Source organism: Bos javanicus, chromosome 2 (genome assembly GCF_032452875.1).
Source record: "Bos javanicus breed banteng chromosome 2, ARS-OSU_banteng_1.0, whole genome shotgun sequence".
NCBI lineage: Eukaryota > Metazoa > Chordata > Mammalia > Artiodactyla > Bovidae > Bos > Bos javanicus.
The window spans coordinates 67,395,441-67,418,415 of NC_083869.1; the positions used below are offsets into that span (position 1 = coordinate 67,395,441).

Sequence of the window (22,975 nt, forward strand, 5' to 3'; positions counted from 1 at the left end):
CATTTGATATTTGGCAAAACTAATACAATTATGTAAAGTTTAAAAATAAAATAAAATTGGAAGATTTAAAAAAAAAAAAAGAAGAAGAAGAAAAAAACAAACAAAAAAAAAAAAAAAAATAAAAAATAAAAAAAAAAAAAAAAAAAATAAATAAAAATTTAAAAAAAATAATTAGAAAACAGTAAGGAAAGACTAACTTTACTTTCAAATTAAAATTATTCTAAAATAAGGTTTTTTGTGCTTGTTTTTTTTTTTTTTTTTTTTTTAAGAGCAATTGCCAGGAGTTTTTTTTTGTTGTTGTTGGTCTAACAGAACAAAACCAGGCAGAGAAGTCCCCAAGGAAACACTTAAACACTTCATTGCTGTTTGCCATTTGGTCCTTCATCTTCTAAGCTCTTACTGTATATCCTTTTAAAGATTTAAAACATTTATTTCAATCACAAATGCAATCTAAGTGTGAATAAATAAGTGTATTATCTTTTAAGACCTCCCCCCTTCATGTTCCTTTAAAGAGAAGAGGTGCTAAATGTCTCTTCATAGCCTATTTGGCCATAGTTTTCCCACCTGTGATTTTAAAAATAGATCTGAAGTCTTTTCCTCATTTCATTAAAGAAATCCTGGGAAAGAAGTCCTATTGATACTGTTGATAGTCTCCAAAATGTAAAGATAGTAACTGGGCTGAAGGCAACTCGGATGGGCCTTCAGCTAACAGAGCATCATTAGGAAGTGGTGCAGAGGCAAATCTTGTCAACAAGATACCAGCTCCTTCCACTAAAGCCAGAAGAATGGCACCCATTGCTGCTGACCCAACCATGGCTACTGGTACCTTTCTTGCTGCCATCATGGTTCTTGTGAAAGCATCACTCTTGATGGAGTTCTAGGGATCTTCTTTCTCTCTGACTTGAACCATATTATAATCATTCATGGAAAGCAGACCTCTCCCAACTGCAAAGCTATGTCCAACTGCAGAGCCCTGGTTTTAATAGCTGTCAAACTGCTTCCTAGCCTGTGCTTTACTCCCAGCAGAGAATTGTGAAAACCTTTGCTTTCTTGAAGGATACCACCATCTATGCTTCTCATCTTGAAGTCCCCACTGCAGTCATCCATGATTCTCTAGGGGCAGGGCGGGCCTGCATACTCTTTTATCTTGACTTTGTGGCTAAATAAGTTTTTAAATTCAGTTTAATCTAGGGACATTGTTGATTAAATTTTAGATAACAGTTTGGTATCTGATTGAGATAATGAGAACACAAGACAGATTTACTGATCTCTATTTTGTACTGTGTGAATTTAGAGTATAGTCAATTTAAAGGTCTGCTAGTTAGAAAGTGCTGCCTCTCTATTACTACAATCAAAACCTTTCGGACTTTAATTTTATCTTTGTTTAAAGAATTAAGATCCTTTTAAAAGTTGTTCAATCACAGAATGGAATTATTTTTAAAAAAAAGTTAACTCCTTTAGGTTTTACTTAAAAGATAGATTCTTAAACTCTTAGATATCAGTTAAGATCTGTATATTTTATTGAATATACATGCGTTGGATTAATTAAATTCAAGTGGTGCTGGGAAATCTGGTCAACCACTTGTAAAAGAATGAAACTGGACCACTTTCTAACACCATACACAAAAACAAACTCAAAATGGATTAAAGATCTAAACGTAAGACCAGAAACTATAAAACTCCTAGAGGAGAACATAGGCAAAACACTCTCCGACATACATCACAGCATGTCCTCTATGACCCACCTCCCAGAATATTGGAAATAAAAGCAAAAATAAACAAATGGGACCTAATTAACCTTAAAAGCTTCTGCACATCAAAGGAAACTATTAGCAAGGTGAAAAGACAGCCTTCAGAATGGGAGAAAATAATAGCAAATGAAGCAACCGACAAACAACTAATCTCAAAAATATACAAGCAACTCCTACAGCTCAACTCCAGAAAAATAAACGACCCAATCAAAAAATGGGCCAAAGAACTAAATAGACATTTCTCCAAAAAAGACATACAGATGGCTAACAAGCACATGAAAAGATGCTCAACATCACTCATTATCAGAGAAATGCAAATCAAAACCACTATGAGGTACCATTTCACACCAGTCAGAATGGCTGCGATCCAAAACTCTACAAGCAATAAATGCTGGAGAGGGTGTGGAGAAAAGGGAACCCTCTTACACTGTTAGTGGGAATGCAAACTAGTACAGCCACTATGGAGAACAGTGTGGAGATTCCTTAAAAAACTGGAAATAGAACTGCCTTATGATCCAGCAACCCCACTGCTGGGCATACACACTGAGGAAACCAGAAGGGAAAGAGACACGTGTACCCCAATGTTCATCGCAGCACTGTTTATAATAGCCAAGACGTGGAAGCAACCTAGATGTCCATCAGCAGATGAATGGATAAGAAAGCTGTGGTACATATACACAATGGAGTATTACTCAGGCATTAAAAAGAATACATTTGAATCAGTTCTAATGAGGTGGATGAAACTGGAGCCTATTATACAGAGTGAAGTAAGCCAGAAGGAAAAACATAAATACAGTATACTAACGCATATATATGGAATTTAGAAAGATGGTAACAATAACCCTGTGAACGAGACAGCAAAAGAGACACTGATGTATAGAACAGTCTTATGGACTCTGTGGGAGAGGGAGAGGGTGGGAAGATGTGGGAGAATGGCAATGAAACATGTAAAATATCATGTAGGAAACGAGTTGCCAGTCCAGGTTCGATGCATGATGCTGGATGCTTGGGGCTGGTGCACTGGGACGGCCCAGAGGGATGGTATGGGGAGGGAGGAGGGAGGAGGGTTCGGGATGGGGAACACACGTATACCTGTGGAGGATTCATTTTGATATTTGGCAAAACTAATACAATTATGTAAAGTTTAAAAATAAAATAAAATTGGAAGAATAAAAAAAAATAAAATAAAATAAAATAAAATGAGACAAATCTAGATTGAAGGGAAAGATACCTCAGTAAGTAGAATTGTTGCAACCTAGTGTCTACTTTTTGGAGAAGGAAATGGCAACCCACTCCAGTATTCTTGCCTATAGAATCCCAGGGATGGGGGAGCCTGGTGGGCTGTCGTCTATGGGGTTACACAGAGTCGGACACGACTGAAGCGACTTAGCAGCAGCAGCAGCAGTGTATACTTTATGGCTTCCCTGGTGGCTCAGTGGTAAGACTCTGCCTGCCAATGCGGGAGACATGGGTTTGATTCCTGGGTCAGGAAGATCCCCTGGAAAAGGAAATGGCAAGCTACTCCAGTGTTCTTGCCTGGAACATCTCATGGAGAGAGGAGCCTGTTGGGCTGCAGTCCATGGAGTTGCAAAAGAGTCAGATATGACTTAGTGACTAAACAACAACAAACAAGTCTGTACTTTAATTGGGAATTTTCAAAATACAAAATATTTATCACTGCAGCAACCAAACAAAATCCTTATTTATACAAGTCCTCTTTTCTAAAGAATTTTGAATTTGAATGTCTACTCACAACAAAAAGAGAGGCTTTGCCTTTTGTCCTTTGATATAATGTGGTTATTAGATGTTTGATTTTAAAACATTATAGAAGAATCTTTTGGGGGCAGACATGTTGGTAAATCTGTTTCTGTAGCCAAGAATATGAATAAATCCCAAGCTCTCATCTTGGTGAACTTCATTTATCATCCTGTCACTGCACCATCTTTTTACAGTTTCATCCTGGACCAAGGTTTCATGGCACAGAATAATATTCTGGGCATCAAACCATAGCATATGAACAAGTGGATGGCCCAAATGTTTGAAAGCGTAAATGTGCCTCTCTCACTGGGCACTGGTTGAGAGGGTTGAAGCCCATTAGTTGTAATTGCCGTTCAGACTAGAAGAAGAAACTGTGTCCAGATGAGAAAAAATTTCAATGTTTGTGTGGATTTGGATTTTAATAGCGTCTGTCACATTCCATCACTGTTTACTTGAGTATTTCCCCAATCTGCTCTTGCAGCACTGCATTTCTGCATGCTTCTTTACAGCACTCATTGTTTTCAAAATGTGGTGTGCCATTCTCTCCTTTCCAGTCCAGTAGTTATGTTTGCAATTTAATATTAATAAATGGTCAGTAAAAATATAGATCCCTACAAGCTTAAGTTCTGAAATAATATTGATGATTTAGTGTAATATTTGCTCTATGATCCCATGGACTATAGCCAGTCAGGCTCCTCTGTCCATGGAATTCTCCAGGCAAGAATATGGGAGTATTTCCTTCTCCAGGGCATCTTCCCGACCCAGGGATTGAACTGGGGTCTCTTGCATTGCAGACAGATTCTTTACCATCTGAACCACCAGAGAAGTCCAATATTTATTTACTTTTACATTTTATTTACTTCTAATTTTTTCTTTCCTTTTTGTTCTCACTCATCTGAAGGTGCATCTCAGTCTTAGTTAAAATTTTATTCTTTTCAAAATTAAATATTGGGAATTCTCTGGTGATCCAGTGGTTATCACGCTGCACTTTCACTGCCATGGAGCTGGGTTTGATCCCTGGTTAGGGCCTCCCTGGTAGCTCAGCTGGCAAAGAATCCACCTGCAATGTGGGAGACCTGGGTTCAGTCCCTGGGTTGGGAAGATCCCCTGGAGAAGGGAAAGGCTACCCACTCCAGTATTCTGGCCTGGAGAAACCCATTGACTATATAGTCCATGGGGTCGCAAAGAGTCAGACACGACTAAGCGACTTTCACTTTCCACTTTTCCTCAGGGAACTAAGATCTCACAAGCGTATGATGTGGCCAAAAAACAAACAAACAAATAAAAAGCCCCTAATTAATGTTGATTGTGTTGTTTAATTTCTAAACCCAAAGGAGCCTAAAGTATAAACTTTTTGCATAAAGAAAATACATGGAAGGAAGTTTGTAGTGTTGAGCCATGCTGCTGCTGCTGCTAAATCACTTCAATCGTGTCCAACTCTGCGCGACCCCATTGACGGCAGCCCAACAGGTTCCCCCGTCCCTGGGATTCTCCAGGCAAGAACACTGGAGTGGGTTGCCATTTCCTTCTCCAATGCATGAAAGTGAAAAGTGAAAGTGAAGTCGCTTAGTCGTGTCTGACTCTTAGCGACCCCATGGGCTGCATGCAGCCCACCAGGCTCCTCCGTCCATGAGATTTTCCAGGCAGGAGTACTGGTTGAACCATGAGAGAGTAATAAATATGGTCTGTCAATGACACTGTTCAGAACACTATTGTCTTGGGAGGAAGAGCATGCCTTACATAAGGCAAAGCTGCTGGTCTTCCAGTGGCACATTCAACACTGAGATAGGGTGTATCAAAGAGGTAGAGTACAGCAGACTTTGAGAAGTATGTTAATAACACACTATGGAGAAATATTTAGGGTGGGTACCAACTTTGAGACTGGGATGTGTACTTTGGTACTGTCCTTGAATGTTGGCACAGCTGTGCTGTTTGTATCTAGCTATTTAAGACATTGAAGACAAACCAGGGAATCTTACTAGGGAAGGAAACAAAGGATGCAGATCAAAGTTAAAAAAATGATTTCAGGTATTATTGCTGGTTGCTTATAGTTATGGGTTATTCTATCACCAATTTAGAATATACTACCAGTACTTTGGCCACCTCATGCAAAGAGTTGACTCATTGGAAAAGACTCTGATGCTGGGAGGGATTGGGGGCAGGAGGAAAAGGGGACGACAGAGGATGAGATGGTCGGATGGCATCACCGACTCGATATATGTGAGTTTGAGTGAACTCTGGGAGATGGTGATGGACAGGGAGGCCTGATGTGCTGCAATTCATGGGGTCGCAAAGAGTTAGACACGACTGAGCGACTGAACTGAACTGATACATACATATATATATATATATATATTTGTTCATTTCACTTTTTATAATGTTATATCAATATATTAGTCTACCATTATTCCTCCCAGAACAGTCTCCTTTCTTACTACTTTACTGTTCTTATGACATATCACTGTGACTATTGTTAATTAATTAATTAAATAAGGAAGTCCTTAGACTAAAGTGGCTCTAACGTTTTGGATGCCTACTAAGCAAACCAGAGCCTAAGCCAGAATCAATGCACCAAAATCCATAAAAACAAAAGTAAAGAACAACTGACCACAAACTGCCTGCTAGGATTTTCCAAATAAGTCAACTGCTTAAGCTATAGACAATCAAATAATAGATTTGTTTTTCTTCTCTGTCTTCTCTATTAAAATAGTTTCCCTAACTTCTGTCAGCAAGGAGCTCCTAAGCATTTTTGGTCTGACATTGTCCAATTTGAGTTGACCCTTAAACAGACATTTGGAAAAAAAAAATAATGTGCTTCAGTTCAGTTCAATCGCTCAGTCGTGTCTGACTCTTTGCCACCCCATGAATCGCAGCACGTCAGGCCTCCCTGTCCATCACCATCTCCCGGATTTCACTCAAACTCATGTCCATCGAGTTGGTGAGGGCATTCAGCCATCTCATCCTCTGTCATCCCCTTCTCCTCCTGCTCCCAATCCCTCCCACCGTCAGAGTCTTTTCCAATGAGTCAACTCTTAGCATGAGGTGGCCAAAGTACTGGAGTTTCAGCTTTAGTATCATTCCTTCCAAAGGACACCCAGGGCTGATCTCCTTTAGAATGGACTGGTTGGATCTCCTTGCAGTCCAAGGGACTCTCAAGAGTCTTTCCCAACACCACAGTTCAAAAGCATCAATTCTTCAGTGCTCAGCTTTCTTCACAGTCCAACTCTTGCATCCATACATGACCACTGGAAAAACCATAGCCTTGACTAGACGGACCTTTGTTGGCAAAGTAATGTCTCTGCTTTTGAATATGCTATCTAGGTTGGTCATAACTTTCCTTCCAAGGAGTAAGCATCTTTTAATTTCATGGCTGCACTCACCATCTGCAGTGATTTTGGAGCCCCAAAAAATAAAGTCTGACACTGTTTCCACTGTTTCCCCATCTATTTCCCATGAAGTGATGGGACCGGATGCCATGACGTTCATTTTCTGAATGTTGAACTTTAAGCCAACTTTTTCACTCTCCTCTTTCACTTTCATCAGGAGGCTCTTTAGTTCCTCTTCACTTTCTGCCATAAGGGTGGTGTCATCTGCATATCTGAGGTTATTGATATTTCTCCTGTCTATCTTGATTCCAGCTTGTGCTTCTTCCAGCCCAGCATTTCTCATGATGTACTCTGATATAAGTTAAATAAGCAGGGTGACAATACACAGCCTTGACATACTCCTTTTCCTATTTGGAACCAGTCTGTTGTTCCATGTCCAATTCTAACTGTTGCTTCCTGACCTGTATACAGGTTTTTCAAGAGGCAGATCAGGTGGTCTGGTATTCCCATCTCTTGAAGAATTTTCCACAGTTGATTGTGATCCACACAGTCAAAGGCTTTGGCATAGTCAATAACGTAGAAATAGATGTTTTCTGGAACTCTCTTGCTTTTTCCATGATCCAGTGGATGTTGGCCATTTGATCTTTGGTTCCTCTGCCTTTTCTAAAACCAGGTTGAACATCTGGAAATTCATGGTTCACGTATTGCTGAAGCCTGGCTTAGAGAATTTTGAGCATTACTTTACTAGCGTGTGAGATGAGTGCAATTGTGTGGTAGTTTGAGCATTCTTTGGCATTGCGTTTCTTTGGGATTGTAATGAAAACTGACCTTTTCCAGTCCTGTGGCCACTGCTGAGTTTTCCAAATTTGCTGGTGTATTGAGTGCAGCACTTTCACAGCATCATCTTTCAGGATTTGAAATAGCTCAACTGGAATTCCACCACCTCCACTAGCTTTGTTTGTAGTGATGCTTGCTGCTGCTGCTGCTAAGTCGTTTCAGTCATGTCCGACTCTGTGCGATCCCGTAGATGGCTTAGTTTACCTTTTAACACTTCTTATATTTCTAAAACAAGAGGAACATTTTCCTGAAAACTTCTAACCTTTTCTCTTTCACCTGGAAAGTAGACCTCTCAGACTGATTTTGTTTTATAAATTATAAATGTCTTATGAGTGTTGGTGGCTATCTGATATTGTAATAGAACCCGAGCATTGATATTCATTTTGGTTGGCATGTCCAATTTATGAAATTCAAAATTTATTTTCATAACCTGGCTTACGAAGGGTATATTAAGTGAACACAAATTTTAGAGGCTTGTTGACTTAGTAGACTCAATAATAGAAAAGGACAACTGTCTAGCTATCAATAGCTGTGGGAATTTAGAGTGGGAAAGAAGAAAATATGCCTTTCTCCTTAATAATTCTTTCATTAATACCTTAGTAACCTCCTACATAACATCACTTACTCCCATTTAATTTATTCTCTTTGTATATCTCCTTTGGCTTTCCTAAAACAATACAGTTAATTTTATAGAGGGAATTCCTAAATTCAAGTCCCAGGAAGGGCAGTGCCAAAGAATGTTCAAATTACCACAAATTGTACTCATTCACATGCTAGCAAAGTAATCCTCAAAGTTTTTCAACACTCAGTGTTTTCAAAGGCTTCAACACTGTGTGAAGTGAGAATTCCCAGATATTCAAGCTGGATTAGAAAAGTCAGAGGAACCAGCAATCAAATTGCCAACATCTGTTAGATCATAGAAAAAGCAAGAGAATTCCAAAAAAACCTCTACTTTGGCTTCATTGACTACCTTAAAGCCTTTGACTGAGTGGATCACAACAAATTGTGGAAAATTATTTAAGAAATGGGAACACCTGACCACCTTACCTGTCTCCTGAAAAATCTGTATGCAGGTCACGAAGCAACAGTTAGAACTGGACATGGAAAAATGGACTGGTTCAAAATTGGGAAAGGAGTACGTCAAGGCTGTGTATTGTCACCTTGCTTATTTAACTTATATGCAGAATATGTCATGTGAAATGCTAGACTGGATGAAGCACAAGCCAGAATCAAGATTACAGAGGAAAATATCAATAACATTAGGTATACAGATGACACCACCTGTATGGCAGAAAGCAAAGGTGAACTAAAGAGCCTCTTAATGACAGTGAAAAAGGAGAGTGAAAAAGTTGGCTTAAAACTGAAGATTAAAGAAACAATGGGCTTCCCTGGTGGCTCAGATGATAAAGCGTCTCTCTGCAATGCAGGATACCTCAGTTCGATCCCTGGGTTGGGAAGATCTCCTGGAGAAGGAAATCCACACCAGTACTCTTGCCTGGAAAATCCCATGGATGGAGGAGCCTGGAAGGCTACAGTCCATGTGGTCGCAAAGAGTTGGACATGACTGAGCAACTATGTGTATATATATATATATGTGTGTGTGTGTGTGTGTGTGTATGTGTGTATATATATATATATATATAGTATAAAGAAACAAAGATCATGGCATCTGGTCCCATCACTTCATGACAAATAGATGGGGAAACAATGGAAACAGTGACAGGCTTTATCTTCTTGAGCTCCAAAATCAGTGCAGATGGTGACTGCGACCATGAAATTAAAAGCCAGTTGCTCCTTGGAAGAAAAGGTATGATGAACCTAGACAACGTATTACAAAACAGAGACATTACTTTGCCAACAAAGATCCATCTAGTCAAAGCTATAGTTTTTCCAGTAGTCATTTATGGGTGTAATAGTTGGACTGTAAAGAAGGCCGAGTGATGAAGAACTGATGCTTTTGAACCATGGTGTTGGAGAAGGCTCTTGAGAGTCCCTTGGACTGCAAGGAGATCAAACCAGTCAATCCTAAATGAAATCAGTCCTGAATATTCATTGGAAGGACTTGATGGTGAAGCTGAAGCTCCAGGTCTTTGGCCACCTGATGCTTAGAGCCAACTCATTAGAAAAGACCCTGAAGCTGGAAAAGTTTGAAGGCAGGAAGGCAACAACAGAGGATGAAATGGTTGGATCACATCACCAACTCAATGGACATGAGTTTGAGCAAGCTCTGGGAGATTGTGAAGGACAGGGAAGCCTGGAGTGCTGCAGTCTATGGGGTCCCAAAGAGGTGGACACGACTGAGTGATTGAACAACAACCTAATGTCATATGTTCTTTAGAATAGTATTGGGCAGTGCAATGACCTGGCTTTTCAGTGTTTCTTCCCACCACCACCTTCAGGAAGTTTGCAATCTTACACCTTGAAAACCACTTTCAGTTCCTGCAATGGTCGGACTATGGCTAGTTCAAGTTTTATGATTTTATTCATATTGTCTCTATTATCTTCCTATTACAGTGGGACAGTTTTCTAACATTTTTTGAAGCTTTAATGAAACTATAATTTTTTTTTTTCTCTTTTAAATTCTTCTTGGAGCTTACTTCTTCTGAAGTAAACTTCTGAGATAGGTGCTCTTTTTATGTGCTTGCTTAATGCTTATGTATTTAATACTAGTTGCCTTTTAGATTTTTTTTGGTTCACTTACTTCTCCCAACAACCCTGTTGAGTAAACAACTGTAATTTTTATCAGCTTCTTCTTATACATAAGGAAACTGAAGCAAAAAAAAAAAAAAAGAAAAAAAACCTGCAAAAACTAGTACTTGCCTAATGTCTCACAGCTAAGTGATAGAATGAGTTTTGAAGACAGGTCTAGTATATATACCAGTGCTGTCCAACAAAAATCTGAGTACAAATGTGATTTAATTCATAAATTTTCTAAAGAACACATTGAAAAAGTTAACAGAAACTGGTGAAATTAATTGTATTAATTTATTTTGTTTAATACAGTATATCCCAAATAACATTTTGACATGGAATCAGTATTAAAAATCAATATTAAAAATGAGGTATCATAATTTTTATGCTGTCTTCAAAATGCAGTATATATTTTATAGTTAAAGTATATCCCAATTTGGCCTAGAGTTTTACATTGAATGTGGCTAATTGCTACCTTTAGTCAATACTGAATAGCTTTACTCTTAATCACTGTACTCTTTGTACTGAAATAGTTTTATTTGCCTATATCCCCTACTGAACTCTGAACTAAATGAGTGAGGAAGTTTTGTATTTTTAGTACATAGACTAGGTATTGCATGATATATAATAGAAACATGACTATTTATTGAATTTTGTTGCTGAAGTATATTGTCAAGTTGAAATTTCAAGAGATTCAAAATACTTGATTAAATGCATACATTTGCCACTCTTGAGCAGATCATGAGAGAAAATTGAGAAGATATCCAGGAAAATGGTTGTGTCAGGGACAACAGGATATACTTAAGATTCCATTTTAAGAATATTATTATATTATTATTATTATATATAATAATGTAATATTATAAGATTATCATTATAATATTATTTTATCATGTTTGATAAAATCATGAGTGGAATCATGCTTCATGCATTGTAGATGCCTAATAAATCATTTCTAATTTTATTTTATTTTATTTTTTTGAGCCAGGGCTAGTAACCTCAACTCCTACAGGTGTTTATTATTTATTTGAAATCCTATCCAACTTGCCATTAGTTTGGACAAGCTGGGACAGTTTCTCAAAATGAACTCCATTATAGTGAAATTGTTCCATCTGTTTTCCCCAAATGAAGGCAGCTTCCCTCGATGCTAGTCAAAGAGTGAGGGCTCCTTGACTCAGAACCAGATGCAAGCTTAATACCAGCCTTCCATTTCAGCTCAATTACATTCTTGGTAGCCTATGAGACTCATGGGGTAAACTTTTTATAACAATTATCAATATCAGCCAATTTTTCAGAATGGGCAAGAATAAACTTCAATAGCTCCAAGATGAGTTTTCAGTGTTCCAAAGGTTCTGTCTGGCTGACTGCCACGGAGAATATTGTAGGAGCGTAAAGAGTGCAGTTTTATGCAACATTCTAGAAAATGGCTAACTTTATGTTACTTAGATTCCAAAGATTTTATCAAAATAAATTAACTATTTACTGCTCTTTTTTTGGTATAGTTTTTTTGTGTGTGTGAGATAAGGAAAATGACTTTTCCTGTGATATTTTATATATGGAACTGCAGCTGTGTGTGTGTGTGTATGAATATTTTCTAGCAATGCTTGGAGACTGGCCTATCATTCACTCTCTCATAAAACTATTGTGGAGCGAAGAGAGAGAGCATTCTACTGAAGGGCTATAGGCTCAAAAATAACCTGAAATTTTGAGATTCTCTGTAGACTGGTATATGTTTATTGGGGTTGAAATTTTGTTAGCAGTAGAATTGGAATTCAGGCTAATTTGAAATGATATAAAGTCCTTGAACCCAGGAATGGCTAAATCCTGTCATTATTTAGCATTCTTTTGTCTTATAACATCAGATACATCATTATACAAGGAGCTATTAATTATATTGAGTGTCCATAATCACAAAAGTGAAATTCTTTTTTTTTTTAATTATAATAGGGCATCTAGATTTAAGTGAAACTTCCCTTACCTCAGAAATCTAAATTTTAGCACCATGCTGCTCTAAAAATGAAAGCAAATATTTTCTATAAAATAGAAGAGGGTAAGAAGTTATAATTGTCTTCTTGCCTCTGAGCAAGGCTCTAATGGGTTCAACACATGGAAGCAGACATTTTAAAAAGCACCAGAGACCATATGGACTTGGCTTCTTAGGAATTCAACCACAAAGACTCTGGAAGCATAACAAATAGCAGTACTTCAACAATGACTTTTGAACATAGTGACTTCTCACATAAGTAATTTTTAACTTGATTTATACAACTATGCCTGCATGCATGCTCGGTCATTCAGTCATGTCCAACTCTTTGTGACCCCATGGCCTATAGCCCACCAGGCTCCTCTGTCTTCATTGGATTTTCCAGGCAAGAATACTGGAGTGAGTTGCCATTTCCTTCAACTTTGTATTGCATAAAAGAATATCTTATAAATTACAAAAGTATAAAATTGTATTAAAGGATTTACAATAACCTTTTAATCAATAAGTTTATAATTGACGTAAAAATTCATCAAGTCTGATTTAAAATATTTAATATAAAAAGATAGAGCTAGCTATATTGTCTTTTTAAGTGTTTTCTAGAGAAACAAGGCCAATTTTCTCTTGTCTGTCTATCTATCTATCTAGAGAGAAGAAGAAAGAGGGAGGGAAATGGAGAGAGAGAGATAGAGAACAGGGAATACTAGTGGGTCCATTCAGTCTCTGTCTGATGTGCCAAGAACCAGGAGGACTAGTATCTGAGGGCAGGAAAAGAGACACCCCAACTCAAACAAAAAGAGTAAATCCACTCTTCTCTTGCCTTTTTGTTCTGTTTAGAACCTCATTGGACTAGATACTACCCACCTACATTGGTGGTCTTTATTCAGTCTCTCTCAAATGCTAGTCTCTTCCAGAGGCATGCTCATAGACATACAAAGAAATAATGTTCTATTACCTATCTGAGAATCCCTTCACCCAGTCAGGGTAACACATAAAGTGAACTATCTCAAGAATGCATAGAACTTTAATTTCCTTTTTAACATTTCCATTCATTTCTAAAATACATTGTGTTACTATTTAAGTCATAAATGCGGGATGAATAGAAAACACCAGGATCTATCACCCCACCTAGATGATGATTGTATTGACAGAATCAGTCTGATATAACTATTTTGAAACCTTGGAGTCTATTAAGGCTTGTAACTTCCAGGGGGAGGTTTGGATAGCAAATTATAGATGATATCAGTCAGTTTCAACTCTTAGTGCAGTACCAGCTACCTGTCCCTCACACCTCAAGCTGGGGCAGAAAGCAGTGGATATATTCCAGGAGAATCTTGCAGAAGCTAGAGTGAACAAAAAGGACCCTACCTTCTAACTATTAGTGATCAGTGTTCTTATTACTGATTGTTGCTTCTGATCATAGAGGTACAGACAAAGAAGTGGGATCTTTGTTATACCTACCTCTAGTGTTGCAAGCTCCCCTTCTTTTGGCTGAAGTGACTTCTAGTGATATTTAAAGGGCTAGCATCTTCCGCCCTTGCCTTTTCTTTTCATTCTTCCCCCCACCCCCTCCATTTTGGTAACCAAACATTAAAGACTGACACCTTCATTCCCAGGGGAAAGCACAGTATCAGAAAAGATCTGAAAAATTCATAAGCTTATACATCAATGATCTTCAGCTCAGCTAGCCTACAATAATCAAAAACAAAACAAAACAAAAAAACCCCAGCAAACTCTGGGGAAGGAGGATAATCTAGTTTCCAGAATTATCACAATACTACATTTAAATGAATAATTATCGACAAAAGGTAAAAAGGCATAAAATGGGACAGGGAATTGTGACCTATTCAAAGGTAAATGAAAAGTAAACCTTCAACAACTGTCCCAACAAAGGGACCGTAGTAACTGGTTCTGAAGTAGTCTGGTGGAAGATCGACTAGACAAAGATTTTTAAACAATTTTATACATACTCATACAGCTAATGGAAGACATGGAAAATGTGAAAAAGGTAATATATAAACAAAATATAAATATCAATAAGAAGACAGAAAACATACAAAGAAACAAAAATGAAATTCTGGAGCTGAAAAGTAAAATAATTGAAATGCAAATTTTTTCAACAATATTATCAGCAGATTTCTTACCAGATGAATTGGAGGCCAGAAGGCAGTAGGTGATATATGCAAAGTGCCAAAAAAATTTTTTTAAAGCTCAACCAAAAAGTCAATATCCAGAAAAACCATCCTTCAAAGATGAGAGAGACATTAAGACATCCCCAGGTAAATAAAAGATAAAGGAACACAATAGTGTTAAAATGTTCTGCAATAAATTCTAAAAGAGAGCTATACATGTTGAAATGAATGGACACTAGACTGTAACTCAAAGCTGTAAGAAGAAATAAAGATTTCAATAAAGGTAAATATATAGAAAATTATAAAATCTATAGTTATTGTAGCAATGGTTTGTAACTTCATTTTTTTTTTTTGGTTTTCTACATGATATAGTAGGTTAATACATTTAAAAATAATGTATTAGTCTAAAAGCTAATATTACTGTAAATTGGTTTGTAACTCCACATTTTATTTTCTACATAATTTAAGATACTAATGCATTAAAATGGTTTGTTTTTGGACATACAATATGTAAATATATAATTTTGTGACATCAACAACTAAAAGGAGTAGGAAAGTAAAGCTATATAGAAGCAGCAATTTGTATGTTATTGAAGTTAAGCTAGTATAAATTCATATCGACTGCTACAACTTTAAGGATGCTAAATGTACTCCCCACAGTAACTACAAAGAATTAGCTATAGAATATATGCAAAAGGAAATGAGAAAGATATTTAAATATTTCTCTATAAAATATCAGCTAAACACAAAAGAAGATTAATGCAGGAAATGAAGAACAACAAAAATAATGAGCCTCATAGACCACAAATACACACAAAATGACAGGGGTCTTTGCTTATCAGTAAAAATGTTATAATTTAAATTAGTAATTAAATGTAAATCAATTAAATTCCTAAAGACAAGATTATCAAATGGATAAAAGTATATAATCAGTAAATTCTATCTATAGGAGACTCACTTTGAATACAAAGACAAGAAGAAGTTAAAGCCAAAAGATAGAAGATATGGCAAATAGTAACCAAAAGAGAGCATCTGTGACTCTACTAATATTTAAAATATACTTTAAATCAAAAAAGTTTGCAAAAGACAACATTATATATTAACAGATGGCTCAATTCAAGAAGATATGACAATTATAAACATTTATACATGTAATAATAATCAAAATATATGAAGCAAAAATAGAATTAAAAGAAATTAGGTATCTCTGCAATAATAACTAGAAACTAGAAGATAAATAAATAGAATACTAGAACAACATAGTCACCCACCTACCTCTAACAGAGAGAAAAATCCACCCAAAAATAAGAGAACAGACATTCTATTCAAATGTAGATAGGGCATTTTTCAAAATAGGCCATATGTTAGTTCACAGATTTAATCTCAATGGATTTTAAAATGTAGATGTCATACAAAATATGTTTTTTTTATTTTATTTTTAAACTTTACATAATTGTATTAGTTTTGCCAAATATCAAAATGAATCCGCCACAGGTATACATGTGTTCCCCATCCTGAACCCTCCTCCCTTCTCCCTCCCCGTACCATCCCTCTGGGTCGTCCCAGTGCACTAGCCCACAGCATCCAGTATCGTGCATCGGAACCTGGACTGGCAACTCGTTTCTTACATGATATTTTGCATGTTTCAATGCCATTCTCCCAAATCTTCCCACCCTCTCCCTCTCCCACAGAGTCCATAAGACTGTTCTATACATCAGTGTCTCTTTTGCTGTCTCGTTCACAGGGTTATTGTTACCATCTTTCTAAATTCCATATATATGCGTTAGTATACTGTATTGGTGTTTTTCCTTCTGGCTTACTTCACTCTGTATAGTAGGCTCCAGTTTCATCCACCTCATTAGAACTGATTCTAATGTTTTCTTGTTAATGGCTGAGTAATACTCCATTGTGTATATGTACCACTGCTTTCTTATCCATTCATCTGCTGATGGACATCTAGGTTGCTTCCATGCCCTGGCTATTATAAACAGTGCTGCGATGAACATTGGGGTACACGTGTCTCTTTCCCTTCTGGTTTCCTCAGTGTGTATGCCCAGCAGTGGGATTGCTGGATCATAAGGCAGTTCTATTTCCAGTTTTTTAAGGAATCTCCACACTGTTGTCCATAGTGGCTGTACTAGTTTGCATTCCCACCAACAGTGTAAGAGGGTTCCCTTTTCTCCACACCCTCTCCAGCATTTATTGCTTGTAGAGTTTTGGATCGCAGCCATTCTGACTGGTGTGAAATGGTACCTCATAGTGGTTTTGATTTGCATTTCTCTGATAATGAGTGATGTTGAGCATCTTTTCATGTGTTTGTTAGCCATCTGTATGTCTTCTTTAGAGAAATGTCTATTTAGTTCTTTGGCCCATTTTTTGATTGGGTCATTTATTTTTCTGGAGTTGAGCTGTAGGAGTTGCTTGTATATTTTTGAGATTAGTTGTTTGTCAGTTGCTTCATTTGCTATTATTTTCTCCCATTCTGAAGGCTGTCTTTTCACCTTGCTAATAGTGTCCTTTGATGTGCAGAAGCTTTTAAGGTTAATTAGGTCCCATTTGTTTATTTTTGCTTTTATTTCCAATATTCTGGGAGGTGGGTCATAGAGGATCCTTCTGTGATGTATGTCAGAGAGTGTTTTGCCTATGTTCTCCTCTAGGAGTTTTATAGTTTCTGGTCTTACGTTCAGATCTTTAATCCATTTTGAGTTTATTTTTGTGTATGGTGTTAGAAAGTGTTCTAGTTTCATTCTTTAACAAGTGGTTGACCAGATTTCCCAGCACCACTTGTTAAAGAGATTGTCTTTAATCCATTTTATATTCTTGCCTCCTTTGTCAAAGATAAGGTGTCCATATGTGCGTGGATTTATCTCTGGGCTTTCTATTTTGTTCCATTGATCTATATTTCTGTCTTTGTGCCAGTACCTACTGTCTTGATAACTGTGGCTTTGTAGTAGAGCCTGAAGTCAGGTAGGTTGATTCCTCCAGTTCCATTCTTCTTTCTCAAGATTGCTTTGGCTATTTGAGGTTTTGTGTATTTCCATACAAATTGTGAAATTATTTGTTCTAGCTCTGTGAAGAATACTGTTGGTAGCTTGATAGGGATTGCAGTGAATCTATAAATTGCTTTGGGTAGTATACTCATTTTCACTGTACTGATTCTTCCAATCCATGAACATGGTATATTTCTCCATCTATTAGTGTCCTCTTTGATTTCTTTCACCAGTGTTTTATAGTTTTCTATATATAGGTCTTTAGTTTCTTTAGGTAGATATATTCCTAAGTATTTTATTCTTTCCGTTGCAATGGTGAATGGAATTGTTTCCTTAATTTCTCATTCTGTTTTCTCATTATTAGTGTATAGGAATGCAAGGGATTTCTGTGTGTTGGTTTTATATCCTGCAACTTTACTATAGGCCAATATCACTGATGAACATAGATGCAAAAATCCTTAACAAAAGTCTAGCAATCAGAATCCAACAACACATTAAAAAGATCATAAACCATGACCAAGTGGGCTTTATCCCAGGGATGCAAAGATTCTTCAATATCTGCAAATCAATCAATGTAATACACCACATTAACAAATTGAAAAATAAAAAACATATGATTATCTCAATAGATGCAGAGAAAGCCTTTGACAAAATTCAACATCCATTTATGATAAAAACTCTCCAGGAAGCAGGAATAGAAGGAACATACCTCAACATAATAAAAACTATATATGACAAACCCACAGCAAACATTATCCTCAATGGTGAAAAATTGAAAGCATTTCCTGTAAAGTCAGGAACAAGACAAGGGTGCCCACTTTCACCATTACTATTCAACATAGTTTTGGAAGTTTTGGCCACAGCAATCAGAGCAGAAAAAGAAATAAAAGGAATCCAAATTGGAAAAGAAGAAGTAAAACTCTTACGATTTGCAGATGACATGATCCTCTACATAGAAAACCCTAAAGATTCCACCAGAAAATTACTAGAACTAATCAATAACTATAGCAAAATATGTTTTGTGATCACAATGGGATAAAGTTAAAAAATCAATAACAGAAGAAACACTTTAAAATTCACAAATCTGTGGAAATGAGACAGCACATTCTTAAAAATTAATGGAACAAGGAAGAAATCACAAGGGAAAGTAAAATAAACTTAGATATAAATTAAAATGAGTGTACCTCTAAAATATCTTGGGGACAGTGAAAGCAGTGCTGGGAAGAAATTTATAAATGTCAGCAGTTACATTAAGAAAGAAGAAAGCTTTCAGATCAACATCCTGATTTTGTAACTTAATAAACTAGAAAAAGAAGAAAAAACTAAACCCAAAAAGCTAGAAGGAAGGAGATAATAAAATAACAGAGATAAAATAGATAATATAAAAACTAAAACATTGAAACAAAAATTTATTCTTCAAAAATATCAACAAAATGGACAAATCTTTAAATAGTTGGACTGTTAGAAAGAGAGAAATATAGAGAAAACATTCAAATCTCTAAAATCAAAATGGAGGTGGGGACATTACTAGTGGTTCTACAGAAATAAAAAAGGATTTAAGAGAATAGTGAGAGCATCAACAATTTGGATAATGTACAAATTCCTAGAAAAATAAAACAGTAAGTGATGAAGGAAAAAACAAACAAACAAACCAGTAAGAGCAAGCCCGTAACTGGAAATCTCCTAACAAAAGAAACCCTGAATCTAATTGTTTCAATGGTCAATTCTATCAGACTTTAAAGAAGAAATATCATGGAACCTTAAAGCAATTCAAGAAAATATGAATAAATGGAAAGATATACCATATTTAGCAGTTAGAAAACTTGATATTGTTAAGATTTAAGTACTACCCAAAGGGATCTACAGATTCAGTGAAATCCCTATGAAAATTCCAGCAATAACTTTTTTGCAGAATAGAAAACCCCATTTTCAATTTCACATGGAATCAAAGGGACTGTATATAGCCAAAACGGTCCAGAAAAAGGAGAACAAATTTTGAGGACCCAGATTTCCTGATTTCAAAGCTGACTATAAAGCTATGGTAGTCAAAACAGTGTGATACTGGCACAATGACAGACATACATTATAACAATGGAATAAAACAGGGAATCCAGAAATAAACCTTAGCATATTGATCACATGATTTTTGACAAGAGTTCTAAGAATATTCATTGGAGAAAGGACTTTTTTTTTCTTTGACAAATGATGCTGAGCGATTGCATATCACCACACAAAAATAGTGAAGTTGGACATTTACCTAAAAACATATATAAAAATTAACTAAAAATGGAACAATGACTTAAATTGAAAACTTAACGCTTTTAAAAAATCTTGGAAGAAAACAGAGCAGAAAGGCTTCACAACATTGCATTTGCCAATGATTTATGTGTATGCATGTGCGAGTGTGTGTGTGTGTGTGTGTGTGTCTGTAAGACACCAAAATCACAGATAAACAAAAGAAAAAACAGAAAATTTGAGGCTCTTAAAAAAAATTGTTTACATCAAAATAAACAAACAATAGAGTAAACGACAGTCCACAGAATTGAAGAAAACATTTGAAAGTCATGTATCTGATAAGGGATATCCAGAATGTTTAAAGAACTCCTAAAACTCAACCACAAAAGCACCAAACAATATGCCATATAACTTTTTTTTTTTATTTTACTGACTGAATTTTAGTTGCCATTTTCTCCCCTTCATATTTCCAAGAAACATGGTAAACACTTGACAAATAGTTGTTTGATTACTCTAACCATACACTAAAAAACTGCATTTTTTTTGTTTTATCAGAATACTTTAATAAGGACACAAATAGTGATTGTTTTCTCTATTATATCTGCATCTGTAAACATAGTCATCTACTAGCTTGTCGTATCTGTGCTTCCAGCTGTGTACCAGGGCAAATGTTATGAGGATGAAATGCAGGTGATTTGGGGCAGGATTTGCAGATGGGGCTCTTATCTGCTTAATGATGTGAAAAATGTCATATTAGGAAGAGGACAGGAAGGTTCATCTTTTTGAAGCAGAAACATTATTTCCAATGCAAGGAATCTCATGTTTTCTAAAAGATCATGGGACACAAAAAAGGTGATATAAAATGCTTATTTATTTGTAAAATGTTCTCTCTGATTCCTTCACTTCAAACTTGGAGAAACAAAGCAAAGAGACAGTTAACTCTTGTGTTTTGTCAGGCCTAGATCTTTAGCTCTTGTATAAAAGTTAGCAAGCAAACTGCCATCTGTACAAACAGGTGGCTTGAATGATGTAGGGTATTAGAAACAAATCATTTTTGGAAGGATGACAAGGAATAGAAAATTTAAGGAAACCCAGAGTTCCTTTAATAAGATGAGAAATGTGAATCATTGATTGTGTCAGTGTTAGAAGATAAAGTGTGGAAATATTTGTTCAAGAAGTCTCTGCATTGCACACATTTTCCCGTTGTGATTCTGTAATCAGTGTGCTCACCCCAAGGAGCCAATGGAGCAGTTACCCTTGTGCCTTCACAAGAGACTTAACTGAGGTCATCTTAGAAACTGTAGTAGGGAAGATGACTTAATGCCACAACATACCTAAGGTATTGCTCACCCTTGACTTAATTATGACTTCATAGTGATTTTCCTGGCTTCATAATGAAGTTCTTCTTCAAAGCTCAACTTTGTTCTCAGGACTACTTTTATTAAAAAAAAAAATCTGTAAAAATTACTGATAAACCAACTAAATACTCTCATAAATCTGTATGTCTAATGTTAAATTTTCAGTTTATTCATGATCTACTATGTGTAGAGCTTGTGTTAATAGAAGTAAGGGTGAGAAGGTTCAAAGTAAAGAAGATGATGAATTACAGATTACAACCAGAACACAGAAACAAACCATTTTTGTTTTGAAGATGATGAAGAGTTTAGCTTTATTTTTGAATAGTTGGAACAAATATCAGGTAAATAGCACATATATTTCTTTTTTATTCCACCAGCAGTTTTACTTTTATAGCCAAAATAAATCTAAAAATGTATTTTTTAAACTTTTTTAGCATTTCAGTCTTCTATTCTTTGGTCTTCTTTACCTTTCTTCTGATTTATTTATTTTAATAAATCCATCAAGGTAAAATTCATATAGCATAAAGTTCACACCTTTAAAGTATACATTTCATTGTCTTTTAATATCTTCATAGAATTATCCAACCATTGCCCCTATCTATTTCTAAAATATTTTCACTGCCCTTGATACTCATTAGTAGTTATTTCCTCTTTTCTTTTCCCTTTCATCCCTGGCAACCAGTAATCTACTTTCTATTACTATGCCTTTTCCTGTTCAGACATTTCTTATACATTGAATTATGCAATATGTGGGTCTTTTAGAAGAGCTTCTTTCAGTTAGATTGTTTTCAAGCTTCATCCCTCCTGTAGCATGTATCATCCGCTCCCTTATTGACAATGTTCCATTGTATGAATATATCACATTTTGTTTATCTATTCATTAATTTATCACATTGAGTTGTTTCCACTCATCATTGGCTTTAGACCTTAATATCCTTTTATAGCTTATATTATTCAGTGAGAAATTAACCCTTGTAACTTTTTTATTCTTGCATAGTCCTCATAGAATGTATCTGATGATTATATAAATGCACAAAATGGAAAGATTTAGACATTAATTCAGTGAGACACACAAATACCAACTATATATTCAGTTCTATTCTAAGTAATGTGATAAATAAGAAAATATGAATATTTCCTTTTAGAAGGAGTATCTGTACTTTTTAATGATTAAGCAATATCTGATAAGAATGGAATATAAGTCAAGTAGAGAATTCTTTTTAATGCTAGCCAAATCATCATAATTGGTTTTGGTACCTCCATCATCAACAAAGTCAGGATCACTTATTGGGCACATAACTCTCTACAAGATATTGCAATTTTTTGCATATATCATTCAGATACCTAATTGGGACTTTTTTTTTCTTATTTCTAATGACAACAGTAAATTGCAGATAACTAATATAACCACTCCAAAAATTAAATACTTGGGAAGTAAAAAAGTCAGTTTTTATCTCAAATCTCTAAACCATACTTCATAAATATATGCATATATGCATGCCTAGAATATATGTGTATATATATATACATATATTCTATGGGATTTCCCAGGCAAGAATACTGGAGTTGGTTGCCATTCCCTTCTCCAGGGGATCTTCCTGACCCAGGGATCAAACCCATGTCTCCTATACTGCAGATGGATTTCTTACCATTGAGCCATCAGGGAAACCCATATATATATAACATACACACATATTTTTATATATTGATATTAATTTCATAGCTGAATAAGATTGTTGAAGGAACAGACCTTGAACTTACCCATGGTGTTTAACATTCACATTTGGTTAATCATGCTCAGAGTTGGGGTTGAGGTCAGTAGTTTGAGGAAAACAGTTACAGTGATAAAAAGCATCATTACCATCACAGTGGTGTTATACCATTAAATGATTGATTTTAAATAGTATGTTTAGGTT

General features: G+C 35.9%; 1 protein-coding gene and 1 pseudogene across 3 annotated transcripts in view; one reads left to right on the top strand and one right to left on the bottom strand.

The window, feature by feature from the left end:
• Window positions 1–22,975, top strand: part of DPP10 (dipeptidyl peptidase like 10) — an 811,290-nt gene that overhangs the window by 373,173 nt on the left and 415,142 nt on the right. The window lies entirely within an intron of this gene.
• LOC133235275 (mitochondrial import inner membrane translocase subunit Tim17-A-like) lies at window positions 632–12,367 on the bottom strand (annotated as a pseudogene).